Raw genomic sequence first — 19,068 nt, 5'->3', positions numbered from 1 at the left:
TAGGAAAGTTGTTATAGTTATTAAAGTTGATTTAATATCATCAGTTAAATGGTTACTCACTTGTCTAAATTTGACCATGGTAAAGCCCAATGATTGCATATCATAAAAATTTTATATTTTTCTCTTACTTTTGCAAATCATCAGTATGAAATCTGCTTATTCTCTGTTTTCATTCATTTCGTTTCATTCATCCTATATAAAGCTGCCACCCAGACATTTGACTAGCCACAAAAAAATATAATAATGTATATATATATATATATATATAAATATAATAGATCTGAGTTTTGTTTTAATTGGGTAATACAAGAGACCCTCATGATTAAGTATTATACATTATGTTAAAAATTAAACTATCATGGTTATATGAAAATTACTTTACTTTTTACTGGGAGATTTACTTCTGCCATGCCTCCAAGAAGCTCCAACAGGAAGATGACATCATCATGTGACACAGGAAATAAGTGCAGACATGACTTGTTTTCTTTAAATTATTTATTTGATTGTTTTCCAGCATGTCATCACAATAAGAACATGCATGTAGAAAAAGCATGTAGAAAAATATTCACTGATGAGAAATGACCGCTACTTTGGCAAGTGCAGTTGCCACCTATGGGCTTAAATGGTTTGGGAATCCATGGAAATTCAAATAATTTCTGTAACTAATACAGTTTTAAGAGTATATGACACATTCAAAATTGATTTTTTGGACAGGGCAAGTTGAGCCCTATGGATGTAAAATATTACACAACTTAAAACATTTTTTTTCCTAGGAACTTACCAGCATGCAGGGGCAGACAATCTGTCTGTCTTTGTCTTCTGTCACAGTCTAACAACATAACTGATGTTTACTTCAGCACAACTCTGCACAATGTAGTTCAGCCCATTGTGTGTGTGTGTGTGTGTGATGTGTGTGTCTGACGTAACTTGCTCTTGGTACTTCACCTTTGTCGATTTTCTCAATATATCTCTCCAGTGCTATCTTGTCAATCTTCTGTTCCCTTGCCACTGATCAAATCGACTTTCCTGCTGACACTTCCTCTGCTGCTCTTTTTAGATCCTCCAAGGTGGCTGAACCCCTGTTTGTTTTGTGTTTGCTGTCTCCTGACATAATGATGTCTGCTCTGTTATATGTTTAAATTAACTACATTTTACTAGAATGTAAATGTAATTACATCGGGGTAAGCTGAGACATTGGCTCCACTTGCCCCAGGGCTAATGACACATTTTACTCCACAACCGCCCCTTTGACAAAACTGTCACACAGCTAATCAGGCCCACAGTTATGACCTCATATTGTACCAGCCTCAAACCTATCTACTTCCATTTAGATACAATAATCATGACATCTTTAGCATGATGAAACCACTTGATATAGCAAAAAATCAGATTTTTCTCTCATCGCTTTTTCCATGTGCTCTCCTCCATCACAGATTCAAGGAAATGAATTATTCTTCATAAATCTGTGATCACATGATTACTTTTGTGTATGGTTGCCCAGGTACGAGGGGTGACTCATCTTACCCACAGGCACACCTTACCCCCTTCTCCCCTAATGTAAGATGATCATGCTTTTATAGACCGGACTGTCCAATTTAGAAATATTTAATTAGTTGCTTGAAAGGCTTTTCTTTATCGACCTTATATAAGCAAGTCACTTATCAGTCCTTCTCCCAAGCAAATGCAATACAACAGAGCTTATAAAATCTCGAAGGAGGAGCCCTCGCTTCAGGTGCTGGAATATGGCACAATAGGACAAGTTTTCAGATAAAAGATAACAGCGCTGAATAAAATCCAGGACAATTATCTTTTAGGTGTTTAAGATACATTTTCCGATTGAAGTCTCTGGCGATATTCAATCAGAGCTAAATGGATACAATATGTCACAATAATGTTAGGACGTGGCAAACGCCGGTTTGTCACTTATCTTTTGTTAAGGCAAGAACGACATGGAGCCCCGCACATCAGAAACTGTGGCGGTCCCACACCCAGACAACATGCATCCTCCAGTGGGCACTAACCATACCCACTGTTCTGTCATGAAACATTTACTGACCTACTTTATGGAGGCTGACTTTTGTTTCTCTATCTCTGAATCTGTTATCTTTTCCCTTCAACTACACCTTTGAATAATTCATGATAAACTGATACCGACACGTTTCTTAAATAAGAGATTGCTATCTGATATGTGTGTATGTCTCCACACCTCACACAGGAGTGGTTGTTTAGCTCTTAATTAATAATGTAATAAAGGGGATACTTTATTGGTCCCCATATGGAAATTCTCTCCATTGTGTAATAAAGCTCCTATCATTATAACTGTCCAATTACTTTCTGCAGGCTAAATAAAGCCCTTCACAGACGCACACATCCCGGTAGAACCCCTGTCTAAAAGTCACACTAAACTAATCAACATTCATGGCTTGGATATTAAAAAAAGAAATAGAACGTCTTCTGCACAGCGCAGCTTTCAATAGAGTGACTCCAACAGCCTGCTGCTCTGATTATTTATAATTTTTTAACATCTAGTTTTAGCTGTCCTATGCATGGGGCAGCAGCAGCCTAACTGGCCTCAGGGCAGTGGATGCTCCAACCACCAGAGCATACACTGGAACGTCCTCCCAGGTCTTTAATTATAAACCATGTCTATGACCAAATATGCTGCCGGTATAACACAACATTTGTGCATGAGGATAGTGAAATGCCTGTGCTACGTTGCATACTTACATTTCCCTACTTCTTGTTCCTGTATAAAGAAAGGGAACTGCTTATTAAATGGGTTTCCGAAGAACAGTTAATATTTATTGCAGCAGCAGAAAGAAAACGTCTCTTTACTTTAAAAGGCCCAACAGCCCATAAACCTGTGCACACTTGAACAAATCCTGAGTCTTTTTCCATGTGCCACTTAAGGCCAACAAGCCTTTTGTGTACTTTTATACATTGTATGCCCATCAAACAAAGGTCAACTGTCCAACGTTGAAGTCACACAGCACCAGGCTAAGAGTAGCGAATTGTCTGTGGAAAATTTGGTGTTCAGAATTAACATTTGAGGATGAGGTGGTGTTGCATTCATTTTGGTTCCCAGCACAAACCGCCCTGTTTTGTGTTTGCTGATATTGTTGAGGTGCCACATGCTGAGTGAGTTATCTGTGTCCTTTGACTCTGGCTGGATTGTTAAAGGTTACACAGCATCATCGATTCACACAGCATTCAAAATCTTTTTGAGAGGGTTGAAACCACACTCCGACAGACACACACACACACACACACACACACACACACACACAGGGACGTAGCTAAGAACTCTGGGCCCCCTGAAAGAATATTGTTCTGGACCCCCCCTTTTTAATAAAGTAAATGTAAGTATTTATTATATAAAGGACATATTTAATGCAGTGAATTCATACTCAGCTTGAATATAGAGGCCAAATCCATTTCCCGCTCAATCTGTCTTCTCCTTCCTTTTACACATGCCTCTCTCTTCTGGCTCTGCAAATGACTAACAGCATAATGCTGAAATACTTCTACTACCAAATCAAGACAAGAGAGATTATTCCATATCAATGCAATTGGCAGGTTGCAAACTAACATCCCAAAAACTCACAAACAAACCCACACAGCCAAGTCCTCAATTTCATCTTCAGTAACACTGTATTATACATTGAACTATCTCTATATTCATGATTCATAACTACTGAAAAAGAAATACAGCAGGAGACATCAGGGTCTGCAGGAGATCCTACAATGTATTAGGGATTTTTCACTTGTGTCTTGCTGTTGCATGTCGGCTCAAAACTCAAATGCATGTTTTAAAGAGTAATTGATGTACAACTGGCTATTAATAATTGATGTAACAGCAAGCGTCAAACTAGCCCAAATTGCCTTATCAATGCCACAGCTGCCAGATAGTTGGAAAAGGCCGCAGTTTTGAGAGCAATCAAGCTTTCAAAACAGTGAAGACACAACCCAAAACTGAATGAGACAACCAAAACAGCAGATAGTCACACTGACCAAAGAAAACACTAAGAGCAGCTGTCAACACTGCAGTGAGCCTTTGTGTTATATAGATCTTTGGTTGATAGTATAAAATATGTATACTGTAGATAATATGCTTATTTTACTTTTGCTTGTAAAACAGCATGGGACCTCTTGTTTTACTATGTACTATACTGGAAGAAAGGGTTATACACAATAGAAATACTGCAAACACTACAGAAAGGGCTTCAGAGTATTTTACTTTTTCCACATTCTACAGTGGATCATTTATTTATTTATTTATTTTTTGCATAATTACAAGATACACAAAACAAAACAAAACAGTTATGGAAACAAAAATTAATAGGCAACTCTGTAACCAATGCAGACACACACACTGTCACACACAGAGGAGAGAGAGAGAGAGAGAGAGAGAGAGAGAGAGAGCGAGAGAGAGAGAGAGACAGACGCTGGTGACCAGCTGGAATGCTTTCTATCAAATTCCAATTATCAAATTGGGTTGGAAAATGAAAACTATATTAATCACATATTGCATAATTTGTAATAATAATAATAATAATAATAATTGATTACATTTATATAGCGCCTTTTCTAAGTACTCAAAGCGCTTCACATATTGGGGGGGGGACTCAACTCATCCACCACCGGTGTGTAGCACCCACTTGCATAATTTGTAGGTTTATAATTTTTTTTATTCTGAAGTATCAGATGCCTTTGCAGGATCTATAGAATACATTAATTCATACATCCTTCTGGAAGTGTTGTGGGCCCTCTCCAGCTGTGGGCCCCTAGAATCGTCACCACCTTTCACCCCACTAGCGATGGCGCTGCACACACACACACACACGCACACTCACACACACACACACACACACACAGAATCTGGATGGGAGGTCCCGGGGCTCCATGCAACCTGTTGTCAAGATTGGCTTTGCTTATCTGTTCACTGATACTTTTTACACCTTTTATTCTCAGGCTGTCTTTACCTACTGGGTAAATCATATATTGTTCTTAATGGAAGTGTTCAGAATTTCCTTTCATGAGTTGAGGTTTCATTATTCAAAGCCAAGGAAGGGATGTTACGCAATGTGAGACCCTTACACATCTTAAATAAAACCTGCAGTGTATTTGCTTTAGCTGCCTGTGTTGAGGTAAAGTGCAAATGCAGAACGGCATGCTTGGGTTAGTTAGTTTAAGTGGTGAGAGAGGCCCTGAATAATGTATCCCTAAGAAGAGTCTGCCTCACATGGAGCGTAATCTCAGCTCTCACCAACAAAATGCACTTTCTCACTCTTCTCTATCCCTGAATGCATCTGACATAAATCTATTTGAAACAGTAATGACTGGCATTTAACCAGCAGCACACTACACGATCTGATCTTATTTCTCATGGACACCAGCAGGTATTTATGAAGTATCATCCAAGATGTCAAGTTATGAAAATGCCAACTGTGGTTTTGTTTATCATGAACTCCAGAAATATGACTCTTGAGATGAGAACCTCTGGCCTGCTGTCTACAGTGTAGTGAGTACAGTTCACTGTCATCTGATAAGAGATTTATATTCCAGTCAGCACTGGAAAATTAACAAGATAGAGGTAGACATCTAGTTAGATAGCAAGATAAATAGACTGAGAGAGAGGTAGTCACTGTCTTATCTCCTGCCTGCAACTACAGAGTGCATAGTGGAGGTGTGTTGCTTTAAACCTGCTGGAGAGGTTTCAGTGACCTTCTTTATTTACCTCATTTCAGTAAATCACATTTTGCTGCAGCGTTTGCAGCTATGTTGTCTGATTAGATGAATATATATATATTTTTTTTTACAATGAGCTGTGACTGGAATTCTTATCAGCAAAGAATTATTGCTCTGTGAAAATGAGACTCCAGACACTTTGTTTACTCCTTTCTGGCAAAATGGAGTCATGCATATTTTTCATATAATTCAGTCATAGATTTTGTAAGTTAATATAAGCCACTTGAACTCTAGTGTGGAACAGCTTATGTTTATGTTTTTGAATAACTGAGTCAGCGAGGAGTAGCTATTGACTCGCTGTATTGTAAACCTGAATTTAACCAGCAGGAAGAAACAATGTCAACCTGAAAACCGTCTGCCAGTGAGCACATTCAATAATCAGAGTATATTAATTACAATAACAATTGCCCTAGCTCAGCTTTGCGTTGCCAGGAATTGATTTGGTCTACACAAAGGCTATACAAGTTTTCTGTGATTAGTCTGTGTTTCGGGTCGAGCAACAGACTGCCAGCATTGAGTATGATTTCCTTCTATTGTTGAAGTTGGCTCTAAACATTTGTTAGGGGCTACATTAGTGCTAACAGGCACAAGAATATAAAATAAACTCTTTACAATGAAGGTGTTCTTTATTCTGATGTGAGTTGCTCCATCGATCATCCTCCCGACAGTTAAGGAATGTTTTCAGGTTCAAGTAAACAAGAGGAAACCAGAGGAGACGACCACCACCCAATCAGAATCAGAATAACTTTTTTCAGCAGTAAATGTAAGGAATTTGACTTGGTGACACCTAACAAACTGTACATGCTGGCACATATGGCACAGGGACAACAGGATTTCAAATAAACTCCTGCACACTGCTCTCTCGCATTGCTATTGAAAACTTTATTGACGTTTCGGTGTTAAAAACCTTCATCAGAATAATGCATGCAGACAGAGAAAACAATATCTAGTCTACTGATCCATTAGCAGACAAGTTCAAAGTTCAAGCCATTAGGACAAACAAATAATATACACAACCATAATGTAGAAATATAGAAAAATATGTACTATTTACACTTATGCATTTCCAAAGGTAATTCAGGTAATGTTTAAAGGAGAGACTGCAGTTCTATAATCCTATTCCATTCCTATATTGTTTGTATGCCCAAATGACTTGAACTTTGAACTTGTTTACTACTGGACCAGTACACTATATATTGTATCCTCTGCGTTATTCCTGTTGAGGTTTTAACACTGAAACGTCAATACATTTTTCACCAGCAATGCAAGATTACAGTGTGTGGGAGTTTGAAATTGTGTGCAAGGCTCTGACCTCATCGTCTCCCACTGGCACCTGCACAAAGAGAAGAATAGGTGTGCAAAGGACTTGTCTCACATAGAGGAACAACAGGACCTCACATTCAGTGCAAGAACAGTGGAGGACAAACACTATACATACCCCTCTCCATTCAGCAGTCTATCACAATGTGAATTCAGGCACCATGGCCATAAATTAAGGTTGCAGCTGTAGAGACGACGAGTGAATGTGCAGCAGTGCATGGGAACAGTGTACCAGGAGAAATTTCATATGTTTTTATTTAACCTTTAAAAGAACAAACTCTTACTTACAATGACCGCCTGACAAGAGGCAAAAGGCCTCTTGATGGGAAATTGGGGGAAAAGAAGGAAAAACCGGGGACAAGGAGGTGAGCAAAACACAATGAAAACAGTAAGGTTGAAAACACAGTGAAGTACGCAGACATAAGCGGAACGGACACACATGAGGACTCGGAGGCAGCAAACAGCATAACAAATAGCATCAGCAACAACATGGACACCACCAAAAGCAATTAAAACAGTTACAGTTGTGAATAATTACAAATAATTTCTGAGCATTGTGGAGCATAGATGTAATTTTTGATGCTTCAGTAATGTGGTTTACAGACTTAGTTTGAAGTAGTATATGAGATTCCTGTACAACACATACTATAGCTTGGCTAGTACACACAATAGATGACAAACAATTTGACCTCTTGCTTTATGATGCTTAATGACTATTTCATTAATATTCAATAATAACGCAAAAGCATTTCACCCCAAAACATCAGACAAAATCATTAAGTGACATTTTCAACAATAGGAAATGAACCTCAACTGACTTGGCACTGGAAAATTGTCAGCTAAAAACACAATCATGCAAATTAAACCACTAAGTATAATTACTACAGAAAAACAGTGTTTCACAAACACAGGATTCATTTCAGAAAAATTTAATTTTTATGATAACAGAGCAACCATATGTTGTGTATGCATATTCTGTGATGATAGCAATGAAAAATAATAGCCTGTAACAGCCATTCAAACTATCATTTAGTCTGTGAGTTTACATCTTAGTTTAGAAATGAATGGCCAAATAAAACATGTTTATGTGCCCTGTGTGGCAAAACTCCACATATTCAGCCGTATAAATTATCACTGTTTTTCCGCACAATGTTACAGCACAATGTATCATAAAATCACAAAAATCTTAAAGCACCCATTCATGACGATGCCAACGAAAGGATCATTTGACACAGTGACCTCTCCTGGGACACTGTAATGGATAACAATGGGGACATCCCAACTAATGACTTCTACCATTGTCTCCCTGCTTATCCACCAACCCTGTCCTTGGTCTTAAACTCTGCTCCTCGCCACCCAAAGCCCTGCTGGTTTTCATTCTAGTCATCTAACCAGGAACAGCAGGTGAATGCAATTAACTACCTGGCAGGATAGAAACCCAGAAGTAGCTACTTTGGGTCCCGAGGACTGAAGACCGCTGTCCTACCACATCCACCTGCCATCTTCCTCATTGATTGAATGTTGCCCCTTCTGATCCTCTGTTGCCCTTGTGATCACACAGCAGTAAGAGGAAGGGCACAGAGGTCTGATTCATGTTGGGCCCAAGTCTCACTTGAGGATGAAATAACTTGAATTATACAAGATGCAACCCATGTTCACAAACCTAATGAGGCTTCTGAGAGCAAAATACCATTTTAATCTATAATTCTATTTTCCTTTTGATAAGTCAGGTTTGGTAGCTTCAAACAGGCACATGTTTTTGCATGAAATGAGCTGGTAATAGGCTTGAAGAGAAAGATCATTCAGAAAGGAAATTCATGAACAAACCAAAAATTACAGTTGTCCATGCTTATTTTGGTGTCCTTGTTAAGAGTCAAGGGTTTTATTTAGAGAGATGTCATTTTCTATCAGGGCGCAGCAGTGTTCCCTATACCTTGAGTGTCCTCTTTGGACACTTTGCTCAGTCCTGAAGTTCCTCTCTAATCCAGAATTCAATCTGTTCTGATTTGGCACTTTCCAGTCAAACTCCAAATAGAAGCTGACAGAGGCAACTCCAGCCAACCCCCTTTATAGCCTTCTCCAAATGCACCTAACTGCCTGTGGGACCTGGCGCTGAGATATAAAGCTCCAACTTCTTTCACACGATGACATAAAATTTCCCAATGCAGAGTACTGCATATCTTTCAATGGGATTTCAAGGGTCACCTTAGTCCAAAATGATGAAATACATCTGAAAAATGTGCCTTGACGGGATTATTAATTGTGTTGTAAAATGGAGTTAAATGTGGATTTTCTCAAATACTCCATATTCAAGCACTGCTATTTTATCATATGATACTGGTGTCATCATGCTTAAGTGGAGTTTGGAGAAGGGATAAGAGAGAAAGAGAGGGGAATACATAAATATGCATATATGGAATAGTAATGTGGAGCAGTTAGATGCCACCTGTGCACTGTATTGAAATCCAAAGACAGGTGGTATTTCCATATTACTTTTTACTTTTAATATCTTCCAACTTTCATAGTTCTCCCCAATATCCTACTTATTTCCACCTGCTATTTGACAGCAGAATTCCTGTTCACCATAATAGAATAGCTTTTCCAGTATTGGAAATTTAATCCAATCTATTGATTTGCTGTCTCTGTGCCCATCAACAAAATGTCACGGGAAAGAAGTAATTTTCAGAATAATCATATATATTTGGAGCAATCAATTTCAGTTGAGTCTACGCAGTTTTCCACTCTGATCCACGTAAACACAAGCGGTGACGCAGGGCTTGAACTCTTCCCCTGCTGTCTCAGACATATGAAAATTGCTGTTGATTTCCATTGCCTTGCCATCAACAATGACAGCAATTTACATTTTCTATTTTCTCACTCCACTTCTAACCTTGTCATCAGATTTTTTTTTCTTTCTGCTTCCTGTATCACTGTGGCTGACCACCTGAACGAACGCTCTTTCTCTCTGTCTATAGGCTACAGCTTTGCGGGTGCCAAAGGAAAAATGCCAGAAATCTGTTTCATGACAGTTCACAGAATCACAGTTTGGTTACTTTGCAGGAGGGTTTACCCAGGGGGAAAATTTCTTCAAAGCGAGGAGAGACAGATTTAGAGCTTCAGACAGAGGGAGCGAGCGAGAGAGAGAAAGGGAGAGAGAGAGAGACAGAGAAACAGATTAACTGGGAGTCATTCAGCACACCCCCATCTGTCTGGTTTCTCTGTAACAGTGGCTCTCCACCATGTGCCACTGACAGTATGCAGGATTTCAGTCCAACCAAACACTACACCAACTGATTTCACTTATTTGCCAGAGTCTATTTTTTCCAATTAAAACAAGCTGGTGTCTCAGTTGACTATGGTGCATGCAATGTACCTGACACCCTCGCTTCAAATCCAGCCTTGGCCCTTTATTGCATGTCACCCCCCTCTCCCTCTTTCATCCTTGCTGCTTTTCTTCACTGTGACTATCAAAGTAGAAAATGCCATACAAATAACATTAAAAAAGATTGGTTAGGCTTGCTTCTGTTCCCCTTTTTGTTTGCAACAATCAACAAACGATCCATATGCAAAACGCGGCATAACGCAGCCACACATTTGCACGACACTCCTCTCCTTTCAAGACAATTCCATCAGTCCAGAGGTAATTATTGATGACAGATGCCCTGAGCAGCTGTTATCACAACGTATTCCCGCAATTTGTCAGTCAACGTCTTCAGAATGATTATCAGCCATTTATCATTAATGATGCTGTGGAATTGTGTGTATTTTGATGTCTTGATCCCGAAGCCGAAGCCTGTGCCATTCTAAAGAGCACATTCGTTCAATCTGTGCTGCTCATCAGCTGTTAATGTCAAACCATCCCCGCTATTAAGGAAATGCAATCTAACCATGTAATAGCATTCTATCCAATAACACTCTGTGACTAATTAGCTAGTTAAATATTCATTAACCGAATGTCCCCCTTCTATTACTGAGACACCAAGAGAACAAGTAAAAATACCATCCATTTGCTGTTACAGCTTCACATATGGTAAGATTTGCTTGTTTTTCTTTGTTTCATATCATTATAAAATTAATACTTTGGGGTTTTTGACTGCTGGTCAGACTAAGTAAACAATTTTAAGACTTCACTTTAGGCTCTGGTAACTTGTGATGGGCATTTGTCATTGTTTATGACATTGTATAGACTAAATGATTAATCGAAAGACATAATCAGTAATAAAATTGATAATGAAAATAATCGTTAGTTGCAGCCCTACTTGAAAGTCAGGCTGATTGTACAATGCATTTTTTTTTTTTTTTTAAATGGAGCTAGTTTATTAGCTGAAGTTCAGGAGTAGACAACAGGAGAATTCTCCTCTCTCTCTCCCTCCCTTCTCCCTTCCTCCAGCACTTGCCAGCTCACCTGCGCTCAGTTACCTTGACCACCTACTCACAGTATGTAAGCACTCCTAAACAACAGGCCTTGTTTGGCAGAAATTGCTTTGCACCCCTCCTCCTCCCCTCGCCAGCTCTTCTATCTCTGTTCTCGGGGTCAGTGCAGATCTCCCAGCGGACGCTTGTTTCACCACGGTCACTCCCGCGGCGACTGGCCTCATCCAGGCTCCGAGGCTGTGCCATTTCTATACTTCCATTAAAATCCCTGCTACCCACGCACTCTTCGCTCGCCCATTCGAGTGTTGTCCAGCCTCGTGAAAATAATTTCATATCAAAGTATTTTTGCTGTTTTTTTTCCATTTTTGAGAGATGTAGGCTATTTAAATGATCCCAGGATGCAATGCTTGAAGGTCTTAGTTATCTACAAAGGTGAGCACTACAGGTCTGTTGTCATTTAGACATTTACTGCTTGGTAGTAGACTGTGTTACGTCACACTCAGGTTGGCACGATAGGAAGAGTAGCCTACTACAACCCGAATAACGTTTGGAAAACCTTAACCATTTCACTGATTCCCAACTGAAAAATGTATTAGAAATAAATGGATTGTAAGAACTGGAGGTATACAGTTACACATTTTAAATGAATACATTTGGCCCACTATAGCTACCAGAATCTGACATATGTGGCTGGACAGTAGCAAACTCCCCTGCTAAATTCAGTCACTATAGGCTAGTCGTTGTTCCTGATTGCTAATTTTTCAACTTAAGTCTATCTGAACTCCTCACTTGTGTGTTGAAGCGGGATGGATAGGGAGGGGAATAGGCAGGATCCTCCAAACTGAGATGTTTAAATCTTAAACAGCAAAAATAGTGCCACTCATTTATTCTGCTTCATGAAAAGGCCTTTTCCTGCAGAAGATTTTGTTCCAAGTAGCAGAGCTGTTGTTGCTGGAGAGCTAGTTTTCAAATTTCAACTTTTGTTCCTCTTTCAAGCCTACAGTATAGACCTTTTTGGATTTTTTTTTAAAAGTTTGATCACCACTCCTGAAACCTGCCTCTTTGGCAGAGTATAGTCCTTCAAGAATAGGGATGTAGGAAAATACGTTTCTGTAGGAAAATAATATGTGATGTCACTGAAGCTACTAGGCATCCACGTTGTTGTTTGCTCTCTCAATCTCAGTCAAAGCATTCATTCAGTTTCTCTCGAATTCTACTGGTCCAATTTAAACGTATTCCTCTTGTAGAAATAGCAGCCTTTGTTTAATTCAAGAGCGAACTTTTGAGAAGTTGGGGTGAAATCCTTTTTCACATGCATGGACTTGCACAGTGAAGGAGATTACAAAGGAATAATCATGTTAGCAGTGGACATGATCTGTCCGCTGTGTCCTAGAGCACGAGGGTCCCTGTCATCCCCTCCTCCTGCAACACACTGTTTGGCTTGCATCCAGATAGCCCTGAAAAATAAAGTCAATAAATTCACAGAGGGGGACAGAGAATCAAGACACAAGCTAGATCTCACCAGGGAAATGCTGCCTTAGACAAGTTCTGCTATAAATTCAGAAATACAGTCTTTCATGCCGGAGAGCACTAAATTGTAAATTGTAAATTGGCAGTGGACATTTTCAGTGAGAAATACTTCTGGGGAATTTGACATTAATACCGCCCTAATATTCTCAACAGTGGCACATGAAGGTCAACAGCCGTAAATGGACAGATTTAGGCTGCAGAGAGATGTGCGCTGCAGGGCTTCCTGCTTGCTGGCTTCCAAGCAAACTTCATCCAAGGAAAGAAATGAATGGAGAACATCCATAAATCAATGCCTATTTTTGGATGCCCCTGAAAAAAACAACAAAAAAAACAAAACACACTGTGCTTAGTTTGCACAGACGCTCAGATTGCATTTCAATTATCAGTGCTATCAATCTTATTCCTGGGCAAAATTCAATTAAAGTTAATTAACTCTTGTATACAAGAAATATCTTGGATACATGAACATCCTTTAAAACAATTGTTGACTTGCACTACCAGTCAAAAGTTTGGACACACCACATTTTTCATTTTTACTATTTTTCACATTTTAGAATAATAGTAAAGACATCAAAACTATGAAATAACACAAATGGAATTATGCAGTGACCAAAAAAGTGTTAAACAAATCAAAACTATCTTATATTTTAGATTCTTTAAAGTAGCCGCCCTTTGCCTTGATGGAAAGGCAAAGGCTTTGAAAAGAAATTCATACATAGGATCAACTTCACTATTTATATTTGTCTAAGAAACAAATTTCAAGCATTTAAGCATAAGCCTTTAGATCAAAATGGCTTTAAGATAATGAAAAACATAGTACATTCAATCAGGTGTGTCCAAACTTTTGACTGGTAGTGTACTTTTGAATAATTAAACAACATATTACTCAACATCAGTGCTTAATTTGTAAATTATGAGGTCCTGGAACACCATGGTCGGTGTGGAGGGAAAATGTTCCGGAACATATCAAGACAACAAGCGCATTGGAGACACGGTGGTGCTCAGTGCAGCCATATAGCTTACTGTAGACCAACAGCCTAAACATTACTAAATGACCGACTATATGACCTTAGAGCTCTGACTACTGGGGACCTATAACAATATTTGATTATTGCATAGGCTACATAATGCTCATTTTGTCCAAAACGATGGGTTTTTACAAACCTGCCCTTCAAGTAGTGGACTAAAGATATAACTGCGCGACATAAAAATGCCCGCATACTTGGCTGTGAGACATCCTAATCATACATAAACACATAAGGAAACTGCAATGGCTTCAACCATTTACCAGACAAATTCTGGCTCGAGTAGTTACGCATTAATATTCAACACAAATACTTTCATAGGATATCTATTTTGAACGTAGGAAACAATGTCAGCGAATAATGAAATGACAGCAATAAAACGTGTCATGGTCATGCCATGCAGCTAGAAGCAGACCTAAATGCGACACTCAGCTTTTTGAAATGCCCACATTGATGTGGGGCTTACAGCCCTTCACATCAGGCAATTATATTACCAATTATTTCTGGACACTCAACATAACATGCGCAATTGCCCACATATTTAACTGTGGGACTTACAGGTCCGCACTCCAAATAATTTCTGTTTTAATCTATGCAAATATGAATTTAGATGTTATTGTCCGAGCAGAGAACTGTAACACGTTTACAAACAAAAAAAACATGCTTACGTTGTCTAAATTTCCAAAAATAGTCCACACAGCGGACATATGGACAGCAAATTCAACTGTCTTTTAGCCTTGACGATGTCTGAAGTTTACCATAACACACTCTGCAGAGCAGCTCACTCATGTGATGTGATTACTATGCGCTTGTTGCTACTTTCTAATAGGGTAATTACCTGTCTTCATATGGAAATGACCCAATTCGGTTTTTGGAAGGGAGAGGAAAGGAAGAGTCAACTGTTGAGAGTATTACATGGCAGACAAAAAAACCCCAAAAAACTTTCATGCCACCAGAGGTGCCGGTAGTCCAAAACCGCGAGGTGCAAGATCTTGTTCCGGCAGGATCCGGCACAAATTAAGCACTGCTCAACATATTTATTGTCTCCTCTTGACAATCCCACCTGTGTTTCGAGATGAGACAATCAAGGAAGGATTTATTTCTGACCACAATCAAAGTTACCAGCTGGCAACCTGAGGAGGGATGTTCTGTCAGGAAACTCTTTAGAGGCTGTTAAAGGGGACCAGCCCCCCCCCAACAACCCCCCCCCCGTCTGTCTCAATCATAAAGTGACCAATTAGTGTAAAAGCTCCCGGGATCTTCTCTCTCTCACCTTGCAAATGTGACATTTGGAGCCAGCTCTAATGGTGTTGAACAGCAGCCAATGGCCTCAGAACTCCATCTGTGGTCTGAATGGATAAGTTCGTCTACAGTATCTGCTGACTCAGCACACTGAGGGGCGTCTACCGTATGTCACACTGATCCAACAGTTTGAGATTACAATAAATGTGAGTATCTGAAGACCCATGTGCTGTGAAAGAGCGAGAAAGTAATTGCTCCACTGGTTTTCAGGGTTTAATAATGTGTGCGTTTAAGAGAGACAATGCTTTAGAAGACACAAGAAGTCCACCTTCGGATACTCTTACACTGTTATATATCATCAATTTGTGATGTTCAATGCATTCCAGGTGTGATTTTGTGATGCAGTGTTGCAAATTGCAAGTTATTTGTTTGGTGCACCTACTTTTCTTCAACCTGCCTTGTCTACATTTACTTCAGGTAGTGGTTTCCTACATTTCCCAGAGTTACTTTCGACAACCTCCAGAGAACGGGCCTGAATTTGTTGCCTTCAGCTGTACAACCTGTCTTGTGGCTGCACTGCATTCTGGTCTATTGAGGCTTCTGTCAGTGGAGAAATTTGTCTATCTGCCTCTTCTATGATGGATTTCTCCCTGTGTGATTGTTGAACATCAGTACAAAAAGGTAAATCTAGAAAGAAGCCCTCGCTCTTTGATTCTGAGGGACTGACACCAAAACCTGACATTTACCATTGATGTTTTAGACAGCTGAAAATATTTCTGCTATCAAACTCCATTGTAGCTGTGATGGAAATATCTCAACATGACATCCTGTCATCTATGCTTGGCCAGTTATCTGTGGGAATAAGAAAAATACACCACCAAACAGCAAAAGTGCCCAGAAATGTAAGATACATCGTCAATAGCTGGTTTGTGTTAAAGGGGTGGATTTTTCCTTTCAATGAAATGTTTATAGCTGGTATTCTGACTTCAATGTGTTACTTGTGTCATTGGTCATGTTTGTGTTATGGCCTCCCACAGTTTTTCACACATGCATGGCTTTGAAGATATGAAATAATATAAGAACCTATGGGTATGGGGTTTTTCTTGCTACAAAAGATTAGTTTGTTTTCTTAAGTCCAAATGACTGAACCGTACATGATCTCTAGGTCCGTCTAACATACTGAACATACTGAGCTGTGGTTGCCTGTGGTGTGTCGTGCGTGAAAGGTAAATTGCACGGTTAGCAGTAATTGCAGGGGAGTTTTCTCCCTGAGGTGCTGCAACAGGAGCGATGTACGAGCCCATGGTATATATACTGTATATTGTTAGTGTGTATTGTAAGGCATTGCCCAAGGTAAATGCACATTTTCTTTGTGTAGTCTGTCGTGCTATAAGAAATCATTGCTGTGACTGAAGCTGCCAGCCGCTGTTTTGCACTTTAGTCAATTGTAACCCGGTTACTGCAATCACATTGTACTTTGTCATTGTACTTTTTAAATTCCCTCCTTAACTTTCCCCTTGTTGGTTCCACCCTTCACTATTGTGAAGATTGTTTTGCTGCGCACACATGATGAATTTCTGAAAGGACCAACTATCTATCTATCTATCTATCTATCTATCTATCTATCTATCTATCTATCTATCTATCTGTCTATCTACACTAACTCTATTCACAGGCCACTCTTTAGCTCTGGTTGCAGCCCCTCATTGCATCCATTTTGATTTGGTCATTTTATGTAGAAATTAATCTAATCTAATCTAATCTAATCTAATCTAATTTTCTACCTGAGCACATGTCTTGTGTGAATATGTCAGGTGGCATTTGGATTGTATATCTCTCGCATAATTCTCACTGTAAGGACGGTCAACCAGGACATCAAGTACTACATGTATCCTCTACCAAAAAACACAAAGAATGCTATGAATGAAGCAAGTTTGAATGGAACATGATTCAGTATCATTGAATTTATCTGAGGACAGACACCAGAGGATCCCTCAGAAATACTGTGACTGACTGAAATGGAAAAGGTGCAGAAAAGAAGCAGGCAGCTCCTCTGTAAGAGGTTATGAAATTGAGCTCTTCAGCTTGTGGGTGTGCTTGGTGGATCTCGACTTTCATTTCATGAGGTTATAGGGAGTAACATGACCTTACATGAGATGAAAGAGACTTTGACTCAGAAACAGTTCTGTTCAAGTTGACCACTTGTTGATTTGTGACACCAATTAGTCCTAAGACAAGTTTCAGTTTGAGTCTTCCAGATGATGTCAGTCCTAAAAGATCTAAGTGGCTTTCACAGTAACATTAAGACATTTGAATTCCAATTGGCAGTTAAATTCACAGTTTATTGTTAGAAAAGCAGAATGAAAGGGTATGACAACAGGAAAATAGTGGCTGAAAAGACTAACTTGTCTTTAGAAGACTATTACTAAGTGTTGCTATGAGAAGAAATGATGACCTTTGAAATGATGGTAATTATTTATATAAGTGATATTGTTGGCTGCACAGAATATAAATTGCTCAGTACATGTGAGAAAATGATAGGAATGATCAGCATTGGATAATTGACTGCTGTCATTTTCATCAAATCATTGCCTGAAAATTAGCTTAGCACTAGTTACGTGCTTGCCAGCTGTGAGAGTCTTGGGCAATGAAAATATAAAAATGAAAAATCAAATCACTAATAATAGTGATTGAAATGCAACAAATAATATATAGTTTGTCCATCTACATATCCCTTATTTCATGCAAGGGTCAATAAAACATATTTTAATGATAGAGGGTTTAACTTGAAAAACAATGCTCCAATCCCCATGTTTGTATCATTTATATTTCAGAAGTTATGAATGATTATATCTTTCCATATTCAAGCAAAGATTATACAATTCCACTACTGCCTGTACTCAAAAATGGAAATTTCATGCTACAGGATATCTAGGATTATCAAATCTATTCATTGCAAGTATACAAACCAATATATCTTTCTTTTCAGCTTTTCAAGATATATTTCAATAATACATGGACAAACTAATCTTCCCTCTGAAAACCGATGAAAAAAATATAAAAAAGGGCTATTCAGGAAAGGATTCCCCTTTTATAGTAAAGACAAAACAAACGTAGCTGACGCATTACTTTGTCTACAATTAGGTTGGCACTAAAATAATTGATTCAGACTGCATCATTCCAAATCACTAACGTACACAGCTGAATCTGCTCTGCTGCGGTGCCAGTGATGTGACAAGGAATTCGCCTCAGCTGACTGTCTGCCTGTCAACGTGTTTTAGTTCCCGTTTGTTCGCTTGAAATGAAATCACTACAGAAAGAAAAACAAAAACAAAATCAGGTTTGTAGCACAGGCATTTCAGAGGTGCGCTGTTTAACAAGGACCTTGAAAATCCTACAGTCTCTTCATCAGCACATGCAGATGCTTGCCAAAAAGGTAGCTGACGTTGAATTAGTTCTGTACTGTACATTGCATGAAGACGCACGCCTAAAAAAACCCATCTGCGATCGTTTTCAGCATTTTAAGCTTTAAGTTTAGTTGTATCAAACCCTGTAAGTTTTGTGTGATCACCCTTTGCATCCAACAAAGTAAAGAAGCAATGATTGCCACAATTAGACACATAGTCCAGGAGCAAGGGACTGTAAAGCCAGTAGGTGCACATCTACTGGTGTGACACAATTGAAGTGACAGGTAGCTCAAGCAATCTTCCAGCCCTCGGGTCAAGCTAGGGGCTCGGTCACTGATGGTGATGATGGTTGAAGAGTGGCAGGCATTCAGCTGTGCAAGAGCGGTAATTCAATGGCCTGGTGATCGCTCTCTCTTGTTGCT

The sequence above is a fragment of the Centroberyx gerrardi genome, chromosome 22 (assembly GCF_048128805.1).
Source record: "Centroberyx gerrardi isolate f3 chromosome 22, fCenGer3.hap1.cur.20231027, whole genome shotgun sequence".
Classification (NCBI taxonomy): domain Eukaryota; kingdom Metazoa; phylum Chordata; class Actinopteri; order Beryciformes; family Berycidae; genus Centroberyx; species Centroberyx gerrardi.
Note: the sequence above shows the minus strand (reverse complement) of the source record.